The sequence below is a fragment of the Cryptomeria japonica genome, chromosome 7 (assembly GCF_030272615.1).
Source record: "Cryptomeria japonica chromosome 7, Sugi_1.0, whole genome shotgun sequence".
NCBI lineage: Eukaryota > Viridiplantae > Streptophyta > Pinopsida > Cupressales > Cupressaceae > Cryptomeria > Cryptomeria japonica.
In genome coordinates this window covers 827,465,334-827,482,315 of record NC_081411.1, presented here as the reverse complement: position 1 = coordinate 827,482,315, position 16,982 = coordinate 827,465,334, and positions in this window count along the sequence as shown.

Below are 16,982 nucleotides of genomic sequence, written 5' to 3'. Positions count from 1 at the left end.
ATAAACCTTTGACACATTGTCAAAGAACAATAAAGAATATTAGGAGAAAAGTGTTAAATGATTTACTTGAGTGTTTTGATGACTTTAATGAGGATGAAAAGGAAGCGGTTGAAAAGGAAATAATTCAGTATCTGTGTAGTAATGACCGGTCACCCTTAGAGATTAAGTCTCAGACATTGGATTCTTTATATATGTCATTAGATAATAGATGGCGCATTGCCATAGAGAAAGAATAGGAAATTAGAGAGAAGGTTTTTGCACAATACTTTCTCGACCTGTCAAATTCTGAATTATATGATGTTATTGATCTAAATAAAGGACTCTTCTTCACTAGAAAAAGAAGACTCTGGCTGTTAAGAGGTAGAGTTGCTGATGTCGAAAAAGACACCCATCTGTTTATAAAAACCACTGTCCAGACTCACAAAGCCCATCTGGCCAACCGACAAGTAGAAGAAGAACCGACTATATCCAAACTAGATGAAGTATTTGATGATGAAGGCAATCCAGTCGTTGAACCAATCGACACCATTGATGTCGATGCTCTGGACGTTGAGGATGATACTCAGGAAACACCATCTAAGGCAACAGGACAGAAGCAATAGGCTAAACAGGTTGATAAGCAAGCCGAGGACAGACAGGAAGTGACAAAGGAAGAGGCAGAGCAGAGGAAAAAGGATGAAGAAGAGAAGCAGAAGAAGAAGGAAGAAGAGAAAAAGAAGAAAGATGAAGAGGAAAAGAAGAAGAAAGATGAAGAAGAGAAGAAGAAGAAAGATGAAGAGGAGAAAAAGAAAAAAGATGAAGAGGAGAAGCAGAAGAAGGATGAACAGGAGAAAAAGAAGCAAGAAGATGAAAGGAAAAGGAAAGAAGAGGAGGATAAGGAATAGGAGAAAAAGAAGGAAGCAAAGAGGAAGAAGAAGGAAAAAGAAGATAAGGAATAGGAGAAGAAGAAGGAAGCAGAAAAGAAAAAGGTTGAGGAGGACAAGGAAGCAAAGAAGAGGAGAGAAGCAGAGAAGAAGAAAGCAGAAGAGGACAAGGCAGGAGAAGTGGCGAAGAGCACCCAGATGGAGACTCCAAAGGCAATCGGGAGTCAAGCCAAACTGGCTGACCTCTCCAGTCCTATAGATCTCCAGTCTGCAAGTGAAACTAAGCTAATGCAGAGTTTCAAGGTAGCTCAAGACTACCTTGAAATCATTTGACGGAAGAAGGAGCAGGATGTAATCCAAGCAACTGTGGATGCGCTTACTAGTTTGATACCCTGTACAAATCTTCCAAACATCAATTCATCACTATCTAGACTAAAGCTCCTATGCACAGTAGTAGATGATCAGGTGCAGAGCCTTGAAGAGGCAATAGAGGCTAATGCCAAGAAGGAGCATCAAAAGGCTCTTAATATATCTCTAGTGAAAAAGTTGAATGAGCTTCGGACTGAACTGAAGAAAGAACAAAAGGATATAAGGGATGCTCTAGATGAGGGGAATATGCTACTTAGCAAAATCTGTCAACCCCATCTATTCTATGATGATGTGCTAGCTCAGAAGCAAAAACTTGAACATGACTTACAGTCCTACTTGAGCACATTCAAGCCGCCTTATGTTTCCTTCACAACTTATGGGAAAACCGTTCACCGATTTCATATCCAATCAGCGAAAATGGAGCAAGAGATCAGCACTCGGTCCAGAGATTTGCAGGAGCTTCAACTGGTTCTACTCCCACAATTGCAAATTCTTCAGAAGTACTATCTGAACTTGGATGCCTTAACTATTACACAAGAAATGAGCACAATTGATGCTATGGAAGAACAGGTCTCCTAGATGCAGACAGAGCAAGAGGTAGCCACCTCCCTACTTGAGTCCTGGTCTCTGTCGATGAAACAATTCTTGCAGGACTTTAAATTTGTTTTTGACAAGTATCGTTCCTTCTTGTCATAAACTTTTATTATTTTTAATATCAAATGAAAACAGGGTTGTTCAGCTATACTTTGTCATTGTTGGCAAAGGTGGAGAAGAATTCTATTGAGAGAAGTATCTGGTAATCAAATTTTGATTATATGCTCTGTATATCTCAATGTTTATGCTCTTTATGCAAAATTGTTATACATTGTATTGTCAAAGGGAAAGTGTATATGCTTAGGGGAAGCGATTTTGCTAATGGCATGATTTTGTTGTAAAACACTTAGATGTCAAAATTTTATTTTCCTAAGTGTTGCCATCAATGCCAAAGGGGGAGATTGTTGGCATTTTTGATGTTTATGTTGTGATTGTCATTGATGGACACACACTTGCATTGAGATCCTCTTTATATGTATATGGTAAAGCACAACCGATATTTGTTCCAATTGGTATGTTGTATTATAGTCTTTAGACTATTGATGTTTTGCAAAATGTGTTTCCCGGTCTGAAGCGACATGTTGACCTCAAGTGGTATGAGGGATTAAAGTGACATAGCACATTTCTACCAGTCTTCATTTTTGTCAAACCGACAACCGGCATTTTGTATGAACCGGTAGTACTTTGTGATGAGTTACCACCCACCGATTGTTTGACGGTGCCGACACTATAGCGATGCTTTTTGTGATGTATTACCTAGTATGTCTAGGTTCATTGAACCTAGGAAATCGTAATGTAATCCTATTGGACTGACATGAAATCAATTTCCTTTATAAGGACATCATGTCTAGGGTTTTAGGTTGTTGTTATTATTGTTGTTGCGATAGTTGATATTGCGGCTAGGGTTTAAGGTGGTTAAGGAGTTGGAGAGATTATGAATGTGTAGAAGACTGAAGTAATGCAATAGAGAATTAAGAACAAGCCATCAAGGATCTAACCGAGCAGTCTGTGCTATTAGCTAGATCAAACACTTGTTGATTACTCACATCTTTGACAAGTTTGTAGCCCTTAACTGGGTAGGCCCAAAAGCCTCTTGAAAATCCTCTAACAAGGTGGTTCACATATGTGAGTCTAAAATCCTCTAGCAAGGTAGTCTTTAATTGGACTTGTCTCCTAACAGAGATTGAGATTCCTAACAAGATCTATTCTGGTAAAGAACGTTGTAAGACCTTAATCGGTCTGACCTTAACCGATCTGGTTACTATTCTGCAGGAAGTGACTTGTGAGTTCCATCTCACCATGGTTTTTCCCATTTGGGTTTCCACGTCAAAATATCTTGTGTTATGGTGTTTGTGCTTCTGTGGATAAATGCATTATTAGCTATTTGGTTTGCATGTTTGTTAATTGGTTTGTCTGTTAAATTGTTTTACTGGTTTACTGCTAGTCTTGTAAAGTGTTTTAGTGCGAAGATTCTTGGCATACTAATTCACCCCCCCCTCTTAGTATTCATCACCTTGGAGGGACAACATTAGAATAGTTTTAACACCTTCCACCCAAAATTACTTCATGGGGAGAATTGGCTGAGTTATTTATATCCAACTTTGCCTTCAACATAGATAATCCAATTACCTTAATGGATTTATGTGCAACAAAGAAAAAATAAGGTGAGAATTTCATGACATTCTTGCAAATATGGAGAGGCCTATATCACAGATGTCTTAGTCACATCCTTGAAGCAGAGAAAGTAGACATCTTTAATGAAAATCTTGTGCCTCTGATTGAGTATCCATTACAAATACAATGCCTGAATAATGTTAAAGACATAACAGAAAAAGGCATCAAATGTGAGAGAGGCCTATTAGAACAAGGGATATTGAAACACCACAAGGATAGTGGACCCACCACCAACACAAACAATGAAAGACCAAAATTTTGGTCTAGAAACAAAAATGTCACAAACGATGGAGTTGTTGACGCACGTGTTGTAAACAGAGCTCAACCAACAATATCTCTACAAGGACCAACTAATTTTACCAATAAGAACCAGTCTTAGACAAACAACACCAATGCATTATAGTCAAATAATCCAAGACCACTAAGGATAGGCGCACCCAGAAGAAAATTTACACCACTATGAGAACCTATTGAATAAACACTGAAAAAGTTGATGTAGAGCAATGCCATAACTTTACCAGAAGCTAGGCCATATGAACCAAGTCCATTTAAGCCCGTTTGGTGGAATGAAAATGATTTCTATTAATATCACCACAATAAGGGTCACAAGACAACAAGTTGCTACAAATTGAAGAACCTCATCCAAGATCTTATTGATCAAGGTGACATTACTATAGATAATAATAAAGTACCAAACGCAGATCATACCATTTTCAAAGATCCTTTCATCAAACATGACAAAGGAAAGGCTTCTAGTTCTGATGCACAAAATGATACTGCTAATTATACCAATGCAACATTTGACTATGTCATTAACACACTAAGTGAAGGAGATAAAATGGTAGCTACAATCATAGTGAATCCTAAAAGCAAAGATTGTGCCGTCATCACTAGAAGAATAAAGGTCACATTACAAGGAGTACCTTCAAACCCATCTTCAATAACTAGCAACTACAATATGGTGGATCAGTTGAAATGAACTCTAGCCTAAATTTCACTATTTGAGTTATTGCGCATATCACCAGCCCATAAGGCAGTCCTGGATAAAGCTTTACAAGATTTGGTTGTTGCTAGAGATATTGATGAGAACACATTATAATCCATGGTTGGAAACTTGACAGCTTCAAAGGTCACATTCACTGAATAGGATGTCCCTACAAATTGACCCATGCATAATGATCCCTTGCACTTGGAAGCTTTGGTTGATCGAAAAAAGGTTCAAAGAGTACTTATAGATGGTGGAGTTGGCCTCAACATATGCACTCTACATTTGATCAAAGCTTTAAGATATTCTGAACATTATATTGATTCTACTAAAAGAATCAATATCAAAGCCTATGATGACGAGGAACACCCCTCTAAGGGTGTGGTGACTTTACCAGTACAAGTAGGACGAACTAAAACAAATATTACCTTTCAAGTCCTAGACAAAGAATTGGGGTACAATATGTTGTTAGGTCGCCCATGGATACATACAATGCAAGCAGTACCATCAACTTTTCACCAATGTGTAAAGTTCCCATATAATGGAATAGAGATGACTGTCCATGGTGACCCAACCCTTTTTAACATTCTATTTATTTAAGGGCAAGCTTAGACAATCAAGTACCAAATAATCATGAAGCCCCTATTCACTTACAAATGGAATCATTATCAATTAAAGAAACAAAGAAAAATACACCAACCACATCTTCTCTACATATTAAAGAAGTTGGTTGTTGAGAATATTCCATTTCGAGTACATCAGACGACAAACAATCATCCTTTTCTCCCAGGTCTTTTGGAAAGCCTCAGAACACAACATTGAAGCAAGATAAAGGAAAAGAAATAGTAAAGTATTCATATTCTTGCTCTTTCATTAGATGGGGAGACCTAAATGAAGAATCTCTAAATGAAGATATCAATCATTGGATATACAAAGAAGAAGATGACATGATAGTACCCAGGATACCTCTACGTCAATATGGAAATGAATTCAAGATGTTACAAAAACATGGATATGATGGTACCACAGGATTAGAACTACAAAAGAAAGGAATATTAGAACCTATTTTGCCACATGAAAAACCAAAGAATCAAGGCTTGCTATATAAATATGTGCTACAAATAATAGAAGCTAGACAACGTACATTGGATATATTGAACAAGCCAAGGTTACCTTTAGAATGCATACCTCAGAATCAGTCATAAAAAAAGATGTATTTCTCTTCACCTCAAAAAAGAAAGAGACCACCAACATCTCCTATCATGGAACCAGATGGTGAAGACATGAGGCAACTTCTACAAGAACCTAGCATAAAGACATCTAGCAGTACTATACCTAAAACATCTACACAAGCAAACATGGTAATAGATACAGGCTTAACACCAGCAGATGAGCCAAATCCTTGGTTATTGTCAATACTTTTGCCAAGAGAAACAACTTCAGCTCCTCCATTTGAGTCAGATGAAGAAAGACTGCAAATACTGATACCAATCTTAAGAAGGGTATCCACGATACAAAGGAGATCCACTAATTTACAACAAACTCAGTTACAAGAACAAGAGTAGATAAGTGACACAAAATCAAAAAGTGAAACATACATAGAAAGAGTCACAAATTTGCATGATTATGAATTTCCATCCGACAATGAAGACAACCCACCACCAATTTATGATGAAGAAACAATAGATCATAACCAAGTATGCATGATATCAGGATCCTCTAAGACAACATGAGACAAAGACTTGCTCCTTATGCATCCATATTTGATTGACTGGGGGCAAGAAGGAAAGCCACAATTAGATTGGTTTTAAAATGATGAAGCCATAGATGAATTCTTGGGTGCAAGGGATGGATTCCATTATAATGATCACAAAGTTGGCTATGCAGTAGATTTAGATAGAACTGCATATTTTGGAGAAGCAAGCTCCTCTCTTAATCACGACAGTGATAATAAATCCAAATGCATAATGGATGCTCTTCCTATTGATAAAGAACAATCAACATTATTGGTAGAAGAAATAGAGGAAATCAACATCGACGATGTTGAGATAGTTCATAACATACACCTAGCAAATTCCCTCGATCTAGTGGAAAAAGAGAAATTTATCAAATTCTTTAAGCAAAGACCCATCAATTTTGCATGGTCTTATGCAGATATGTTTGGAATAGACCCGGAATTGGTCTTACATCACTTACCGTTTCTTTCAGGGTTAAAACCATATAAACAAAAGCTTAGGAAGATGCACCCTCACATAGCCTTGTTAGTCAAAATCGAGCTACAAAAAATGTTAGATGTGGGTTTCATTAGGCCTATAGACTATGCTGAATGGATTTCAATTATAGTCCTGGTATCCAAGCATACTGGAGGTATCATGATCTGCACTGACTTCAGGGATCTCAACAAGCCTTCCCCAAAAGATTACTTTCCACTCCCTAACATAGACATCATAGTAGACTTGACAGCTGGAAATGAAATGCTATCACTCATGGACGGTTTTTTTGGTTATAATAAAATCAAAATTGCACCATAAGACCAACCTAAAACAATATTCACTTGTCCATGGGGAACATATTGCTGGAATGTGATACCATTCGGCCTTAAAAATGCAGGTGCCACTTATCAAAGGGCAATGACCACCCCGTTTCATGACATGATACACACAATCATGGAAGATTATGTATATGACTTGCTAGCAAAGTCCAAAATAAAGGATAGTCATTTAGACATATTGGCTAAGATCTTTGATAGACTTGAGCAATACAAGGTAAGACTCAATCCAAAAAAATGTGTCTTTGGGGTAACATCCGACAAACTCTTGGGCTTCATTGTATCCAATCATGAAATTGAGATAGATCTAGAGAAAGTGAAAGCTATTTTAGACATGCCATCACCTTCTACACTTAAACAACTCATAAGTCTACAAGGGAGATTACAGTTCGTAAGGCGATTCATTGCCGAATTGGCAGAAAAGTGACAACCATTTCAACATCTTTTAAAGAAAGGTGTTACATTTAAATGGACACAACAATGCCAAGAGGCATTCAAGACACTAAAGGAATATCTTTTGTCCACTCCAATCTTGGTTCCACCCATACATGGGAAACCATTACTCCTATATATAGCTGCAACAAACTCCTCCTTAGGTGCTCTCCTAGCACAACATGATGAACAAGGAAAAGAGAGAGCCGATCAGTAGAAAACTCATTGGGTATGAAATCAACTACACACAAATAGAAAGAGCATGTCTTGTAGTAGTTTTTACATCACAAAAATTGAGACATTATATGTTGAGTCATAAAGTACAACTTGTTGCACAATTTGATCCACTCAAATACTTGATGAATAAAGTAGCACTAATCAGAAGACTTGCAAAGCGGGTCATGATACTCAGTGAATTCGACATTGAATATGTCAATAGAAAAGCCATAAAAGGACAAATCATAGCAGACCAACTTGCAGGAGTACCTTTACAAGATAATCATCCAATGGTGATATATTTACCAGATGAATCAATATTTGCACTATCAGCACAAACACATTGGAAATTATTCTTTGATTGTTCACATACAAATCATGGAGTAGGAGCAAGAATTCTCTTCATAACACCTCAAGGAGATTCAATTCCCAAATCATTCAAGATCAACTTCCCTTGCACCAATAATATTTCTGAATATGAAGCCTTGATGGTAGGACTACGCACTGCACTACAATGGAAGATCAAGGACCTATAGGTCTTTGGAGAGTCACAACTTATTATTAATCAAGTCAACGATGATTACAATACAAAAGATGACAAGCTACAACCATACAAACAATTGGTGGAAGAATACAAGCAACACTTCACCAAAATCTCATTTGAACAAATACCGAGGGTTCAAAACAATGCAATAGATGCAATGGCAACAGTAGGATCTCTCTTAGATACCAAACGATGGAACTCCCTTTGAATTTTGAGTGGAACAACTCATTGTCCCATATTATGAAATACCATCCGCTGAATCTGTATGTATGGTAATAGGACATGAATCCCCATGGTACAGAGATATATATGCATATCTTCATGATCAATATATACCCCCTGATCTTTCACATAATCAAAGGAAGACACTCATCTGACAATCATCAAAACATTCAATTATTGCTGACACTTTGTACATAAAATCTTAGATAACACCTTACTTAGATGCGTTGATGCTGAGGAGGCACAAATCACCTTGAAAGAATTTCATGATGGTATATGTGGTGCACATTATTCTAGATCTTCTCTAGCAAAAAAATTGTTGCGAACAAGTTATTATTGGCCTACAATGGAAAAGGATGCTTACAAGTATGTCTAAAGATGCAAACAATGCCAAATACATGGGAACCTCATTCAAGATATTCAACCAATAACATCACCAGGGCCATTTTCACAATGGGGATTAGATCTTGTAGGGAAAATAAATCCTACCTCCTCCAACGGACATAAGTTTATTCTCATAGCGACAAAATATTTCACAAAATGGGGTGAAGAAATCCTGATGACTTTCACAACAGGAAAGCAAATAGCTAAATTCATCTTGAATTATATTATTTGCAGATATGGGGTACCCATGTGCATTGCAATTGATAATGGTTGACCCTTCAAAAATCAAGAAGTGGGTGAGCTTTGTGAACAATTTAACATCCAACAACATTTCACGACACCCTACTATCCCCAAAGCAATGGTCAAGCTAAGGCAACAAACAAAACTATTTTGAAAATTTTAAAGAAAGTTGTCAATGATAGTTGACGAGATTGGCATCTCCAACTAAATCTGAATCTATGGGCTTATTGAGAAGTGTCCACACAACAACTGGTAAAACACCATTCTCTTTGGTTTATGGTGCAGAACCTATTTTACGTATCGAAGTAGAATTGCCATCCCTAAGAGTCTCTCTAAAAAACATTATCTCAGAAGAAAACTATAGAGTAGCACATTTGCAAGAGTTAGAATTCCTAGATGAAAAATGACAACGTGCTCTAAATCATTTACAAGGATACCAAAACAGAATGAGAAGAAGCTACAACAAAGAGTCAACCCACATCGCTTCGAAATAGGAGATATCATTCTTAAAGAAAATCAAAGGAACCTCGTTGAGTGTGAAAAACCAGGAAAATTTGAACCTAACTGGTTAGGTCCTTTTGTCATAACAAAATTAATTGGAAATGGCACTTATCATTTGAAAATAATGGAGGGAGCTTCACTTCCCGATCCCATCAACAACATGCAACTAAAAAGATATTACATATAAGGGTGGGTTAATTTCATTTTTCAGTACTGCATTTGCATATTTTTTTTTTCGCATTATATTATTCCTTTCTCATATAGCTGCATCAATAAAACATGATGATTGTCTAAATCATTCACCTATCTACACTGAAAGGAACGAAGGTTGACTCATTTCCTATATACTTGTTCATGAAGTCCTTAGGAGGTCTTTAGTCATTTATCTTCAACGTCACATTGGGGTTAATCTTTATCCTTGGTTGTGTAGAGGCTTCCTTATCAAGTCTTGTTACCCAAAATCTATCAATTTTTATATCTCGCACATTAATCAAAATCTCTAAGTCATTACAGATACCTAGTTGGTCATGTGGCTAGTGAAAAATCCAATATTCTACTTCAATACCGTTGTAATTGTCATACCCAAGTAGGTTTCATTACTTACAAGTCAAGGCAAGAAAAAAACAAGAAAGAAGTGCCAATATCCATCTCAAGGAAACATAAACAATGATATATATATATATATATATATATATATATATATATATCATGTGCAATAAGAGCTTGACTATGGGAACATGCAAATAACTCCATCAGGGCTATGGATGCCTACTGGCAATGGAGAAATGTTTGAGAGATTATAGTGCATAACCTCGTCGAAGCCCTAAAGGCTTGTTGGCAACGAGGCTATATCTAGGTTTCTTTTGAAGTCAAAATAAATCACTTAGCTAGCCACATAGGATTATAAGGGTCTTTGATGGTTATAAGAGTCAGAATAAACTCAATTGCACACACATGGGCAAAAGAAGATCAATGTTTCAAGAATTGATGGAGAATTTTTCTGCGCCTCCATTCATAAATATTGGTTACATAGTGTGTTAGGTTGGATGGTCAAAGTATTTTTGAAAATTGATTGAACTCGTATCTTTGAAACATTTCTCACCTTTAATCCAATTAGTGCGTGTCAAAGTGAAGGAAACACACAATCATCCTTCTTCAAATAGGAATTGCATTCTGGTCATATATCCTGCATAACTCATATTGAAAATTCATTGTCTCCACATACATGTTGCATATCATCATCATAGGTCTACACTTGGGGGCATAACTAAAAAATATCCTAAAAATCATATAAAGTCCTGAAAAAAGCCTAAAAATCAAATAATGTCCTGAAAAAATTCTAAAAATTAGATAATGTCCTGAAAAAATCCCAAAAATCAGATAAAGTCCTGAAAAAATCCTAAAAATAAGATAAAGTCCTGAAAAAATCCTAAAAATCAGATAAAGTCCTGAAAAAAATCCTAAAAATCAGATAAAGTCCTAAAAAAAATCCTAAAAATCAGATAAAGTCCTGAAAAAATCCTAAAAATAAGATACAAGTCTTGAAAAAAACATCAACCACAAAAACACTGAAAAAATAAAAATTAAATAAAAACATTCACAAAAAGTCCTAAACAAATAAAAAACAAACTAAAAATCTAGAAAACATAAAAAACTAGCAATAAATTATCTCGCAAGAATCCAACACCCTACAGATATCCAACAAACACTTCACATGAAGTTAAACAAAGGATACAACTATATTGTCAAAACATCCGCAATCAAGCTGATCAACTGTCTAATCTATCAAATTACTATAAAACTATCAATGTGATCAACATCTAGTCTTAAACATAATTGGTACACTCAAAACCAGACAAATCGGTCTTATACGGGGTCCAAAACTTCTGAAACTAGACATTATATCAAACATATCAAAGCAAAGGCACATTCAGTTTAACTGCTGAGTTTTGTCTATTTTTAGTTGACTCTTTTATCAAATTGGCGAAGATCATTGCTTTTAGCTACTCAAAGATGTCCAAAAGTGACTAGAGGAGCCGTGATGGGCATGATCCTTTTCTTTGTTTGCTATTTGTGGTTTGAACCAATGAAGTTTTGGGGCAATTGCTCTAGTGGGTGTCTGTGATAGGAGTGTTCAGCTTGTGAATGCCACACATACCTCGATCCCTAGTGTATTTCCCAGAATGGATGGTTCATTCCTTATCTGTTACATGCTTGTTTCTTTGCAATGAGATATCTATACATCTTGGTTCCTCATACCCTGGTGTAATAAGCTCCATTGTTATACAATAAGGCTCAATGATGATAATGTATTGCACTACGAATAAAGCAATGAAGACTTTCTCATCAAAATTCTATCAAATCATCTATTATCATATCTAAATCTGGAATAAACAAAGGTTGATTCAATTGATTGACCATTTTATATATATTCTACGTCTAACAACTAAAACTTTATCCAAACTCAAAGTGTTCAACACATATTTTGACACACAAAAATAAACATCACATTACATTTTCATATATATCATTTCATAATGATATTCCATTGTATTATAATAAGAATTTCATCAACCATTATACATCGCAACATAAAGCTACATCAAATCACTGCATGATACCACATTCACATTGCATTCATCATCACAATAGCATAAAAACATAATAAAGAAACATTATACCATGAAGTTCATCATCAAATAGCTCATCAAGAATGCATATCACATATCATATAGAAATGTGTCAAAATACATCCTATCTACAACATCAACATCAATATCCAATCTATCAACCTATGCTGCCTCTATCAGTAGGTGCATCTTGACTAACTCCAGCCTGTCTCGACGATGCTCTAGGTGGACCCATCACTCCTCCACTGCTAGTCTGTTGAGAGGTAGATCGAATCGATCTTATCCCCATAAAAAGAACTAAAACTAGGCTCCCTCTGACCCTTAGGAATAACTCTCTCGTAAGCCTGCCGATAATAAATAGCCTCCTGTGCAGCAACAAAATATCTATCTGCCTAGCTATGTGCCACTGTCACCAGCCCAAATAACTGATCATGGGCATCCATGGTGATCTGAGCTCTCCTAACTACCTCATCTCTCTCCCTTCGTAAATGATCCCTTTATGCAGTCAATTCCTCCATCGCCTACCTGTATTGATCTCTATCCTGCATACGTCGTTGCCATAGAGTAACAACTAAGTCCTCTAAATGCCTAACTCGAACTCTCAATCCCTCCTCATCTCCTCTCTCCACACCTATAGACTCCACAACCTGGGGCATCTCCACATCATATCCATCATCCCCGCCCTCATCTTCACTACTGCTCGATGACCCTGATCCTCAGTCATCACTCATCAAAACTGCTCATAGCTACAGTCCCTCCACTAATATTCACATCCTCCTATCCACTATCCACCTGCTCTGCAACCGTTGCTATCAGATCTATACCTCCTCCACCCCTACCTCCTCCACCTCCCCCTCTCCCCCTAGGACCCCTGCCATGTCTAATCTGCTGAGCACCAATTGGAACTATCAGATCTGTCAAAGGTATACGCCTGTGCTGTATCCACCATACACTATATTGTGGACCCTAGATCCACCACACCAACTCACCATCCCCATAAAACAAGAGAAAGAGAATCAAACTCAACAATAGCAACATGAGGCTGCACGTAAGCACCCCAATCACCAACCTCTCAAGCAGTGCGAGCAAAATACGCTGTCACATTCAGAATCCCCTATACTTCCCCGAAACTGTCTGAGTACACAGCTAGGAAAATGCATGTCAATAACCCTGTGACCACCCACGTCTCGACCAATAAGATATCTCCACTGTCAAAAAAAAGGAAGATGTTGAGCATCATCAGTCCAACTAGGGCAAGTAAGATAAGGTCTCCATGAGAAATATTGTAAGATATCAATCTGATGACACCAATACAAGATGTTACCCGATGACCTATGCCTCACACCAATAGTGTATCCAAAAGCATATGGCTGATTTGGCTCTAAATCAATACGTAACGTAGGACAAAAGATAGCTACGTGCTCCCAAGCCCATGTTTGGAGAAAAGTAATGCCACATCCAACTAATTTCTATTGCAAGTAAACAATCCCATGCATCTGATGATACAAAGTGGCAAGAAGACAAGGACCCCAAGAAAACACACATTTGTCAATAATCATATCATGTATGATGCATCCCCATCCAATAGGAAAACCATGGGCATGTCTATCAGAAATCAATAATCCAGCAATAGTACAAGAAAGCACAATGGTGAGATCATTATAATCAAAATCATCCCAACAAATCTCGTAATGACCTTGAATATGTAGATCCTGCTCCTCACACTCGAACAATGTACACAAAGTAGAAACACAATCATGAAAATCAAAAGTAACTCGTGTACCAAATATCAAAATGTGTAAAATATGCCACACATCCTCAAGTGTGATGGATGCCTCACCTGTCGGTAGATGAAAAGAACATGTCTCTAAATGCCACCGCTCAATCAAAGAAGTAATCATGGCCCTATGGGCCACAATCTAAGGCAAATGCGCTATGTAATAGAATCCAACCTGTTGTAACAAAATGGTATTCTCTGGATCCAACTCATGACGTTGATCAAGACCATCTGGCCTCGGTTGTCCAACAAGTACTGGATAATGCGTTTGCATTTGGAAAACATAAAAATGAGTTAGTTACATCAACAAATTGTCAGGACGCATAAATAAGAAGAAAAAATGTGTTTATTTTCAAATGTGAAATACTTATATCAGCTGCAAAGTAAAATTATCAAATGTGACATACTTGTATCAAATGTGAATCAATTTTAACAAATGCGAAATACAATTATCAATTGCGAATCAAAAATTGCAAATGCGAAGTAAATTTATCAAATGCAATATAAAATATCAAATGCGGTGCATTTACATCAATTGCGAGATAATTATATCTGTAGACACCTAAAATTAATATTTAATTAATTTAAGCCTGTCAACATAATTAATTGACTGAATTGTGTTATTTCTATTATTCTCAGTGTTAATTAAATCTAATTTAATTAATTCTATCACTATTGTCCAATAATTAATTTATCAAATAAATTAATTATTCCCCTATTCTTCTAAAGTCCCTTCCAATAATTATTTCCTCTAAACCTACGCAGTTAATTGATTTTAATTAATTAACCTAGTCATGTGATTCCTACAAATCACTTTTCCTAATCCCACTCAGCCTAATTAATCCTTCTAGAATCTCTCATAATCATGCTTATCATTATCCCTCAATTTTTAATTCCCACTCATGTCACATCAACATTGAGTCTCAAAGAAATTCAAATTTCTTTGAATCCCTCAATGCATCCTTATTTTGAAATTTTTAATTCCTCATGTTTGAAATTCAAATTTCTCCCCCCTTTTTTCAAGGAATTTTATATTCCTGTTTATTTTCCCAAGGCACCCTTGATCCATTCCTTCTATCTCAAATTAATCTCAACCCTTCATGATCAAATCAATCTTGGCCCTCCATTAGCCTCCTCCAATCTATAAATTGGAGCCCATTCTCCTCACAAATCAGGATCTTCTATGGCATTCTTATGCTACTATTTTCTCCTCTCATCCTCTTCTAATCATCCCTCTATAATGTCCTCATAATCCTCCATTATCAAACCCATCTAACCATTTCCATTTAATCCAAATCAAATCCTAGCCTAATCCGCTTACCTTGTTGAGCATTTGGAGAGAATTCCACATCCATCAAGAAGGAGCCCATCCAATCAAGTTGAAGAGAGGCGCTATTCAACTTCATCGAAGGCTCAATCCGAGGGAGAGGTAAACTAACAAAGTATACATGATCTTTTGATGTTTTAGTGTTTTCTTGCTCATTTCATTATGTTTTTGATCATTTAACCTCTCATTCCATTTTCCCCTCTTCAATATTAATTGCGGCAAAATCGACAGTCAATTGCGAAATTCATGAAAGATGACATACCATAAAATAATTAAATTTTTGGAAAAATAGACATAAATGAGAAAAAAATCATGCAACTCACCATGCCACCAGTGCTAGGAGGTCTCTGATAAGACTGCACTCACTCAAATAAATGCAGCCTTGATCTGGGATCTGCCATTTTGCTCCAAGGATGTTGAAAGCAGTAATATCTTTAAGGACTTCTTTCAAAACAAAATAGTGCAAATGAGCTCAAATCAACACCAATCTTCAATTTATAAAGCTTAATTTTGGGTTTTTCTCAACATAACGCTTGTGGACCCTTCCAGCTTCAATGCAGTTGTAAACATAGCAAACAAGATCGAATCCATTTCAAAATTCATATTATCACTATCTAGCACATTTCTGAAAAACCGGTCTTCGTTCTACATTTTCCCGACCACTTTTTTCTGAAGGGGCATATTTATACCCTAACGTCACCGGGGCATACGGGGGAAAAAATTTTCATTTTCTTTGAAACAATGTCATTTCAACATGTAAAGCGGAAAATCGCGATCGAACCCTAAGTGTTCCCCCCCACCACTCCAAGGAGAGGGAAAGGAGGTCACTAGGGTTGACGGTTTTCACTTAGGGGAAACTTTACATTCAAAAGAGGGGTTGAAACCCACAAGATCCAATCCCACACAATGCCAGATTGGATTCTAAATGAGTTTCAAGGGTTATGACAGCAAGGCTACCCTCTTTTGTAAAGAATGTAGATAGAAGGATTGAGCTAGGAATGCATGTAAAGTGAGAAAGATTCACTTATAAACAGAGATAGGAATATAGGATGAAGCTGCGGACCTGGAATTAGTAGTAAAATGTCGAGACGATGCTGTCCTGTAAATTTGAGCAAAAGTTGACGGGACGATGGCGCCCGACGTGCACACGGTCCTCCGAAAAATCCGTGAAACGAAGGGGGATCTGTTCGTCTCTGCACAAGGATTCCAGATCTTCAATTACAGCCGCATACCTGCAACCTACACACAGAAAAGAGAGGACGATTGGGGGGTTAGGGATTAGGGGTTTGCCCTTAGGTCAAACCCCAGTTTTGGAATTAACCAAGAAATGAGAATGCTGTAAATGTAAGTGTTTGTAATGTAAACAAGTACCAATACCTTGTTGTAAGAATGTTTGTATTCTTACATGCGAAGGTGTAAATGTTGTTGTATGTTGTATGTGGTATGTGATCTCCTCTTCAATGGTTGAATCCTTATCTTGAATGCAACACTTAGCCTTGAATGGAGACTTAGAATGATCAATTGCTTGAAGGAATGCTTGAATGCTTGAATGCTTGAATGTTTGAATGTCGCTTCCACGTCTTGTACACATATGTCCTTCCTTTTTTCCTCTCCCTTTTTGAGAGGGGAAATGTAGTTTATATACTTGCCAATTAGGGTTGAAAGACTGATTTTT